The 9,963-nt window shown below is 44.7% G+C and overlaps 1 long non-coding RNA gene across 1 annotated transcript; it reads left to right on the top strand.

Moving 5' to 3' along the window:
- The first annotated feature begins 3,714 nt into the window (after positions 1-3,714).
- LOC130542598 (uncharacterized) lies at positions 3,715-6,652 on the top strand. The gene is made up of 2 exons (XR_008957260.1): positions 3,715-4,385; positions 4,874-6,652. It is a non-coding gene; the product is annotated as an uncharacterized LOC130542598 (long non-coding RNA).
- Positions 6,653-9,963: the final 3,311 nt, after the last annotated feature.

Here is a 9,963-nt window from a genome sequence, read left to right as displayed (position 1 = left end):
ATATTGGATAAAAGCTTTTTGATTTTCCAAAGGAAATTTTATCATCTAAGGCCGGGGGGAGGCGAGCAATAGCCTCCAGGCAAATTCTGCACACTGCACGCGTTTATGAATAAAGTTTTATCAGAACACGGCTTGCCCGTTCATTTACACATTGCTCTGGCTGCTTTGCCCTCCAACCCAGATTTGAGCAGCTGTGACAGAGACCATAGGACCTTCGAGCCTGAAATGGAAAAGCCTTTGCAGTTGACGACTAATGAAAAAAGAGGAAGTAAAGGGTACCCTGGGGGGCACAGACAAAAAGCAAAGGCTTTCCAAAGTCATGCATTCAACCATGGCATCAACAAGGTAATTCAAAACTTTGAAAGGAAAGGTAAGGGGATCCCTTGAAAGGCAGATCCCATTGAAAGGAAGGAAAGAGAACTTGCCTGACAACAGGACATTTGACTGGCTGGTGTCATCCCTGAGGTAAACTTTTTTTTTTAATTTTTAATTTTTAAATTTTTAAATTTTTATTTTTTAATAATTTTTTTATTATATTATGTTAGTCACCATACAGTACATCCCTAGTATTTGATGTAAAGTTCCATGATTCATTACTTGCGTATAACACCCAGTGCACCATGCAATACGTGCCCTCCTTACTACCCATCACCAGTCTATCCCATTCCCCCACCTCCCTCCCCTCTGAAGCCCTCAGTTTGTTTCCCAGAGTCCATAGTGTCTCGTGGTTCATTCCCCCTTCTGTTTACCCCCCCTTTCTTCTTCCCTTTCTTCTCCTACCGATCTTCCTACTTCTTATGTTCCATAAATGAGTGAAACCATATGATAATTGTCTTTCTCTGCTTGACTTATTTCGCTTAGCGTTATCTCCCCCAGTCCTCGAGGTAATCTGCAGGCACGGGCACTTTGCAGCTCCCGTACATAATGTTAAAAGATGGGCCTATAACCAAAGGTAAGGATAGCGGAGAAAGGGGGAGCTCTGAAAATACTGCTGTGAGGCTGAGGTTCCAAAGAGCTAGACTCACAGAGGGTAAACAGGCAACACAAAGGACCTTGTAGCCATATTCAGAACGAAAAAGAGAGCCAGAACAGCCGAGCAGGTGCAGAAGGGAGTGCAGGCTCTGGGGGGTCTGGCTTTGAAGCTGGCCTTATCCTTCCCCTTCCAGGGGAGCTTGGACAGATGTTAAACCTGCACGCAAGGGACTTGATTGCGGTTTTCATTTGGAAACTGCTAGTGGAAAACATGCTCGCTCCGAGGACTGACGCGCGGGGAATATGCTTGCTGCACCGTGTGGTCTATCACCAGAGTTATTACAGATTTGCTCCCATCACCACCACCAACTAGAGTAATTTGAAGTTTGGTTCCAGGACCTTTAAGAAAGGGAGGCATGAATTTATTAAAAAAAAAAAAAAACATAAAACAATATCACAGTATGAGACATACGTAATTATTTCCCAGCCTTATTGAGGTATTGTTGACAATTAAAAAATTGTATATACTTAAGGTTAATGACTCGATGATCTGATGTGCCCATACATTAATGTATCCATCAAAATGGTCACTTGTCTGGCAGGTGGAAAGAAACTGGGACGTAATAGAACAATCACATCTCAGGAAGAACCGCTGAAAGTCAGGCTGTTGGACAGGGAGGAAGGTAGGCAGGGAGCAGAGTTCAAGGGTCATCCTGGTTTTGTTGGGTTGCAGCAACAGCCCTGGAGTCAGCGGGTGGAAGTTATAGGGGGCGAACTTCAGATCAGTGAGGCCCACCCCTCAGTGCTTACCCGAGCTTTCTGAAGGAGGAACCATTCCCCGGAGTTCCTGCTGTGCCCCAGGCCTGCACTGTACAAGCCCTATGCATTATCTCCTTTACTGCTCATAATCCCTTTGGGGAGTGGAGATTTCTCTCCAACACGGGAGCTCCAGGGCACTGGAGGACCTCTCAGGAATATTGTAAAGAGAATTTGGCATAAAATGGTAATAAAATCACAGAATGTGTAATATCCCTTCAAAACTCATGGGCTTTGGTCTCCATGACCCAGCCCTAGAGGGCAGAAGGGAACAAACAGCCCTCACCAGTAGGGATTCCAGAGACTGCGGGCATGTGGGGAGGCCAGTGCAGAAGGGGGTCTCCCGGGACGTGCCTGGGGGTGACACACCCACTCAGGGCTCTTTCCTGTGGGAGGGGCCATGATATAAAGTAGAGAAAACATGAATCTGTGAGAAACTCCACTCATGGATCCCTCCAACCTGCCTTCTTGAGAGGAGAAAGAAGAGAATAAAGGGTCTAGAATTTTAAAAACCAGAGTTATTGTGACACACAAAAGAAAGAATGTCTTTGGAAGACACTTGGGGCTCTATTTTCTGCCTCCCCTTTCCTTTCCATGCTTCAACCAGATTCGTGGCCCTTCACAACCAAAAGGTTCTGGAATTCATGTGTTCTGTTGTCTTCGTTATTTGGTTTCACTGAGCATAGAAACATGAGGCATGGGCCAAGGTCCTGGGGAAGAGGGGGTGTGGTGGGAGATGGGAGAGAGAGCAGCGCCTCCCCTCTCCTCCCCCAGTGACTGAGGAGGCTCCGAAACCATTTCTGGAGCATTTCCTCTGATGGGCATGACCACGCTCTCAAAAGCAGGGTCATCACCAGAGCCCATTTCTTTTGCATTTTCACGATAATTCCCATAAGCCCCTGACTTGCTCAACTTCTGGTTGGCCCACCATCTCTTTCTGCAATTATTTCTTTGCCAGCACAACAGATTAGCTTCCTCTCTTTTGGACCAAGAAAGGTGCTCATAACCCTGCCCGTCCCATGGTTGACTCTGGCTGAAGAAGCAAAGCATTTTCTTATGTGACTACAGAGTGAGTCTCAATATAATTTCTGAAAGTCAAACACTACAAGTGTTCTGAGCTGCAGCAGAGCTATTGGGAAATTGGAAAATGTTTGTGTAATCTTCCAAGCAGGCCACTTGGGAGGGCCACATGTATTTGGCTCTATACGTTCCAGCACATCTGTGAAAAGATAAGTGTGTGTGTGTGTGTATATATATATATTTTTTATATATATAATATATATATATATAATATATATATATATAATATATATATATATAAATTTTTCCCCCTTGGTCTTTTATTCTTGGGTTACTCTGAACGTGAGGTGGTGTTTCCTTTTTATTTTTGTGCGATGGGCTTACAGTCTTTCCATCCTAGTGGTTGTTGTGGCTAATTCCTCCCTCATTCCCAGGAGCGGAGGAAAAATAAAGCCGAGAAAAGGGGATGTCCCCTTCTAGCACCTTCTGAGAGCAAATGTGCATAAAATAACCTGCTGAGTGGAGAACAGAATGAAAGAAATATGCAAAAACACTAAGAGTACATTTTAATTATGGACACACTTATGTTACCCACCAACTTGGGGGTGCAGACAGAGTCACCCTAGCCTGACTCAAAGTGTTCATGAAAACCCTCAAAAATATTAAAGCCCCGAATAGAACACAATCACCTATGGCTAGCACTGAGTTTTGAAAGATGTGACGTTCTTCCGTAGTCTTCTGGAAACCTGTTTATCGAATGTATAGAACACTTTTGTTTATGACAGCTTATGATTAATCATTCACCAAGGACACGAGGCCCTTTGTACCTATTATTGTCAAGCATTTGTTTGGACTGTGTTTGACCCTTTGTACCCAAGTGGTGTGTGTTGGAGCCATTTGAAAACAGGCTACCTGGCTGCCCGTGCTTACGACTCTTCCTGAAATCTCACGGCTCCGCTACTCTAACATCTTGCTCCGTAAGAGAGACTGAAAGCACAATTTCATTTAGAGAATTAAATTGATTGTCACCCCAAAATAAATGTATTCATCTTGGGTTACTCGTAAGCCTTCTCAAGTAAAATTTGAAACACGATTTTGAGCAACAGATGGCCATGTTGTGACCCGAGGGCGTCCACGGAGCACGCCTCTTTGCAGAACACGGGAGCACCAGACCTGCCCTCACCTTTGCTGTGACGGTGATGATCAAAGTTCCCTGCAAGTGCACCTCAAGGCAGTAAGTCCATACAACTGATTCCTTTGTGACCAGAGGTTCCTGACTTCCAAAACAACAGTACAGGTCGGAGGAAGAACGGTGCGTGTGATTGCGAGGGTGTAATCATTCACCTATAGATGTTTCTTAGATGAGAGGCTGCCGGGGTTGTCAGCTCCCCTCCCTCACTCATGCGGTCAACGAACATTCCTGACAAGGCTGCTGTGTGAAGTACCTTGCAAAAATCAGTCAGGGTGGTCCGTAGATTCCAAGAATGCATAATCTGCACTGGTCTTAATGTGCCCGAATTAATTGCAAAACAAAGTTGTAAATGCGCATACCACGTGTCTGGTACGGATCGCAACTGGTAAGCACTGGGAGCAGGGTTATACACTTGTAATCTTTTATCCAGAGATCATTTTATGGAACAAATAGATTTGGGGTGAAGGAATGGCTAGTAAGATTTTGATGAGACGTAAATGCCAGGAGAAAGAATTAGAGGCAGTAAAGTCAAAGGGTCAAGAGTTCATCTAGAGAGTCTGGCTAGACGGGGAGTCCCTGAACAGGGTTGGTGGGAGATGTGACTGCCAGTCGATGTCATGAAGGTCTTTCATTTTATATGAGTTATGAAAGCTGTCAAAGGATGGGAAGGAGGATGGGAGGGTGCTCTATTGTCACGCAAAACTTGAGTAACTATTCGAACTCTAGAAGTAAGAGAGGTCGCAGACTGTGTCATATTTTTCCATGCGCAAAACACTGTGATATTGACTAATACTTTCATAGCATTTTCTTTTCCTTTTTTCAAGATTTTATTTAATTAATTAATTTATGTATTTATTTACTTATTTATGAGAGAGAGAGAGAGAGGAGGAGGAGGAGCAGAGGGAAAGAGACAAACAGACTCCCCGCCGAGCATGGAGCCTGACGCGGGGCTGGATCCCACGACCCTGAGATCACGATCCAAGCTGAAATCAAGAGTCAGACGTTTCATGGACTGAGCCGCCCAGGCGCCCTCCTAGGATTTTCTTTAACAGAAGAATGTCCCCATGAGAATTTTGATGTACTTACTTCTTACCTCATCTCAAGAGTGCACCAATTCATGGAAATAAATCAGTAAGGAATTCTCAAAATGTGTAAAAATCAATTGATTTGACCTGCCGTTTCTGTCCTCCTGGGTTGTGAACTCTGACCTCATAAGTGGATGTTGATGGAAGCCTTGGTGTTCTAGAAAAGTCTAATGATGACCTTTGTGTTTTTTAAATCAACAAATTATCAGATTCCAATAGCCAGAAACTATGCCAGTTCAATCACATGAGGGAAGACTGCTGAATTTTGCTAAAAAAAAGAAAGTTTTCAAAAATGTTGAGTGGCCCAAAGTGTCAAAGGAATCTCGATAAAGCGTGTGATAATATTCGAAATAGTACCCTCTCTGTTCCCTTCACCCTTTGCAAACAATACGTTCCTAAATTGTTTTTCTATTAGGGACATTGAACGTGCAGCCTTCACAGGGAATCTTGGTTTTCCTGGGCTCAGGAGGGAAAGCCCATAGTCAAAGATGAAAAGTCCCGTGTTGTCTCAATATTACTTTAATTCCTTTCAAAGTATTTTATGGTTACGTGATGTAACTGAGAACGAGGTTTCACTCCAAAATAATTACTTCTCAGGATCCTTTTCAGGAAACTTTGTTCTCATTTGGGTTTGGAGGACTATAGCTTGATGTCAATCATTACATTCAAAGTCCTTAACATGGCTGATTCTGTAGTTAGGAAACAGGAGAAGCCTCCGGGACACGCTCTGCACGTAAACCAGACCACAAATATTTTAGGATCATTTCATTGCTTGAAAACACTTCAAAATTCCAAAGCTTTCATTGGAGGCGAAGGAAGAAGCTATCTCAGGAAGTGCGGTGGGGGCTCAACGAGGATACCCACTTGTCCATATTCCGTATTTATCCATTTGTGCGTTTATGACTTCCTACATTCTTTCACAAAACATTTATCAAGCGCCTACTGCTTTCCAGGGTGGGCTCTTCTTTAAAAGTGTATTATCTCTGGGACAAAAGGATGTTCATTTTATCCCTGGTTGAAGGTGTCCCCTCCTAGAGGAACAACTATAAAATAATAAACCATTTCATCCTTCCCTCCACTAACAAACCCTCCACACCCTGGAAAATGCGAAGACAAGTAAGAAACGCTCCGTTTGAGAACTTGCTCCGTGGTCTAATCTCCAACCGCGTCTGATTGTACGTGACGCCACAAGCTTCTGTATTTATCATCACCCGGGATGTGTTTGAATGAGACCATCTGTGAAAGCGTGCAAAAACATATCTATTATCATTCTGATTCATTTTATGGATGATTCCCTTCAGATGTTTGAAAACATGAAATTCGAACACATGTGAAAAAAATAACTTCTTATTGCTTTGTTGTCTTTGTTTATCTGTAAAAAATGGTGTATTTCATCTTCAGGCTATAAGACGTCTCGAAATAACAAGCTGAATCTTGATCATCTACAGGAATTTCCAGGGACATAGGCTTGGACTCTGTAAAGCAGCTAAAAAGGATTTTTTTTGTATAACAGGTTTATTGACATATAACCCACAAACCATAAAATCCACTCTTGTAAAGTGTAAAATTCAGTGGTTTTTCATCTATTCACAGAGTCGTGACAGCATCGCGCTGTGTCCTTGGGGCCACGCCAAACAAACCCCTCCAGGTGACTTAGCTTTTCCCTTCGAGCCCTCCCCCCTGTCCCGCCTCCCGCCCCCAAAGCTTCTGACAACCACTCCTCTCCTTTCTGTGGTTCTGGATTTGCCCATTCTGGACATTTCACATAAAGAAACCACACACTACGTGGCCTGTTGTTACTGCTTCTTTCCCTGAGCGCAGCAGTGGCCAGGGTCCTCGGTGTTGTAGAGTGTGTGAGCACCTCACTCTCTCTCAGAAAATATCAAATATTCCACGGTGGGAATAGTGCACATTTTGTTTATCCGCACATCTGTTGATGAACATTTGGGTTATTTCCAATTTGGTTATTATGGAAAATGCTGATAAGAACATTTGTGTACAAGTTTTTGCATAGATGCAAGGCCTCAATTCTTTTGGATGGACTCCTCGGGGTAGCACTTTGTCATATGGTAAATTAATGTTTAAGATTTGGAGTGTGACAGGATTTCGTGTCCCCTTAGTGCCCAGGTTCCTGGTCGCACCGCTTTTTTTTTTTAATATTTTTTATTATATTATGTTAGTCACCATACAGTACATCCCCGGTTTCCGATGTAAAGTTCGATGATTCATTAGTTGTGTATAACACCCAGTGCACCATGCAATACGTGCCCTCCTTGCTACCCATCACCAGTCTATCCCATTCCCCCACCCCCTCCCCCTCTGAAGCCCTCAGTTTGTTTCTCAGAGTCCATAGTCTCTCATGCTTCATTCCCCCTTCTGATTACCCCCCCTTTCTTTATCCCTTTCTTCTCCTACCGATCTTCCTAGTTCTTATGTTCCATAGATGGGAGAATGAAGAGGTGGACAAGACGAAGAGTGGCGGCCCCGAAGCAAAGTTTGTTGAGCAAGAACAAAGCTCCTGGAGAGGGAAGGGGGTCCCGAGTGGGTTGCCCCCAGAGTTGCTAAGTTTAGAGGTTTTATGAGCTCTTTTTCAGAACTTTCTTAAGTAATCGGGGTGTGCGGAGTCGTGCCAGTCAGGGTTCTGGTCACGTATCTGTCTACCTATTAGGTTCATGGCCACGTGCTGATGGTCTTTTTCCCCCCGACCCCTGGGGGCTTAGGTCTTAACTGTACCTTGCCCGTGATACTGACAAATGCTTTTGTGGTTAATTGTCTTACTTTAGGACATTTCGCCGAAGTCATTTCTGCAAAGGCTGCAAAGCAGAATGTCAGTGCGGTCCTGTCCAAGCTGTGAAACAGGACGTCAGTGCTGTTTGATCTTTGCTGTCCTGACTCCGTATTTTCTTGTTGGGGACCCTGGCCCTGACTACCTGACTGTCCAACTCACTCCTAACGGGAGGAAGGGTCAAAGCGTTTTCCAAAATGATAGCACCCTTTTGCATTCCCACCAGCAACGGATGAGAGTTCCAATTTCTCCACATCCTCACCAGCACTTGTTCCAGAAAGATTTTTGTACTTGCATGTGAGTAAAGTGTCTTCATGGCTCCGATTTCCTTTCAAAGTATACGATGAAAGCACACTAGAACAATCTGACTTAAAGGAGGTGAGAAATGGCTGACAGCCGCTCAAGTCCGTGTCCCTCTCTGTGCCAGGACTCCAGGATTTCTGGGAAGAGAAACCCTTGCAGCCACGTGCGCTGAGTGACTCAGCCGTTCCCTCTCACATTCCCCCTGGGGCAGGAAGGAGCATCGCTTTGGGGTTTTCAGTGTGCGGGCTGAGAGCGATCCAGTGACACAGGTCTTCCAGGGCTGTGAGCTTGAGGAGCTCTTGGCTCGTCCTCATGCCAAGGAGATTATTTATATATTCCAATTGGAACTTTTGACCTTTCTAATGATTGCTATGTATCTTCTATGAAGCCCGTGCTCAGTCATCTGATAAAGGTTTCCTACTGTCAGTGGCTCAACGTTTCCCTTAGGCACATTCTTTAGGCAAAATTAAGATGCACAGCGTGGCCGAAATGACAGCCGGGAGCAACAGTTCAGTGGGGGTTCAGGAATTCATGATTTGAATAACATGTTCAATGTACTCACCTTTTAAAAGTTAGAACAGATTGCCAGTGACCTACAAATACTTGAAATTCTATTATAATGCTATTATGTGAAGATTCATAGAGTGCTTTAGGAAAGGAGTCCCGCCGTACCCTTTACGGAGCCAGCGTAAGTAAACAAGGGCGGGACGCGCATGATCTTAGATACGAGTGTGTACGTGACAATGAACCTGATCTTACCAGATTAGGGGAAGGGTCTTAGGTGACTTTTGTCGGGATGTATCCATTCCATGTTGCTGTCTAGACTGTTAATTCACACACAGACTCGTACATGCACACACACGCGTGCCCGCACACGCACACACACCACCATTCACGCGATCTTACTACCAATACACACCTGTCATGAAGTTGTTTGCAAACCCTACCTGCCCCTGAAAAATGTGCAAAATAATTTAAAGTGGCTGCTAAAACCACGCAGTTATACAGCTCTCAAATGTGTTCGTTTCCTCTTCCTGTTACCTTTCATACTCTTCTTACCCCAGATATTGAGGCCATGTCAGGGACGGTTGCTGGTGGATTTTCTCATGAACAGAATACGCACAAGGGCGAGAAGGTTTCCGTCCATCTCTGGAGACCTGTAATCTCTTCTACTTTTAACTGAAGGACATTATCTCCATTCCCTCCTTCTGGCGCTAAGATCTTCACATTAGACGTAAAGAACCTAGCCACACGCTGTCTTATTTGTCAGGGATACTGTAACCAAGATTATTGCTCTGTTTGGAAAAAGATCACAGTGCAACCACTGTGTTGCCTCAAGTCCATTCAGAACTTGAGGCATCTTTAGGCATGACTTCAACCCGCCCAGGCCACCTTGCGGAAACAGGCAACCCAAGAATCACATGTGTCAAATGCTCTGCGAAGGCTCTGGCAGAATTGTCTGCCCCATCCACCCACCACGGTGCCCTCACTGCTCCTCACTCCTCTGTGTCTGGGCAGTTTCCATCTCTCTCTAGAAAGCACACCGTGGGGCAATGGGAGTCTCGACCATTTTTGTATCTCCAGGGTCTGTGGCATTTGATAAATGTGGGACCATCCGTGGGGTTGATCCCCGTCATTCTGAGTCCTCTGCGCAATGAAGTTTTCTATTATCACTCCCATGGGGCTGCACCATCAAATTTGCTGGTATCGGGGAGGCAAGACTTCCTCTCTGCCATTGTAGGTCGCTGGCTACACCTGAGAATTCAGTTGACCTGAGACAGGTTAAGAGG

The sequence above is a fragment of the Ursus arctos genome, unplaced genomic scaffold, assembly GCF_023065955.2.
Source record: "Ursus arctos isolate Adak ecotype North America unplaced genomic scaffold, UrsArc2.0 scaffold_10, whole genome shotgun sequence".
NCBI lineage: Eukaryota > Metazoa > Chordata > Mammalia > Carnivora > Ursidae > Ursus > Ursus arctos.
This window is presented reverse-complemented; position numbering and strand designations above follow the sequence as displayed.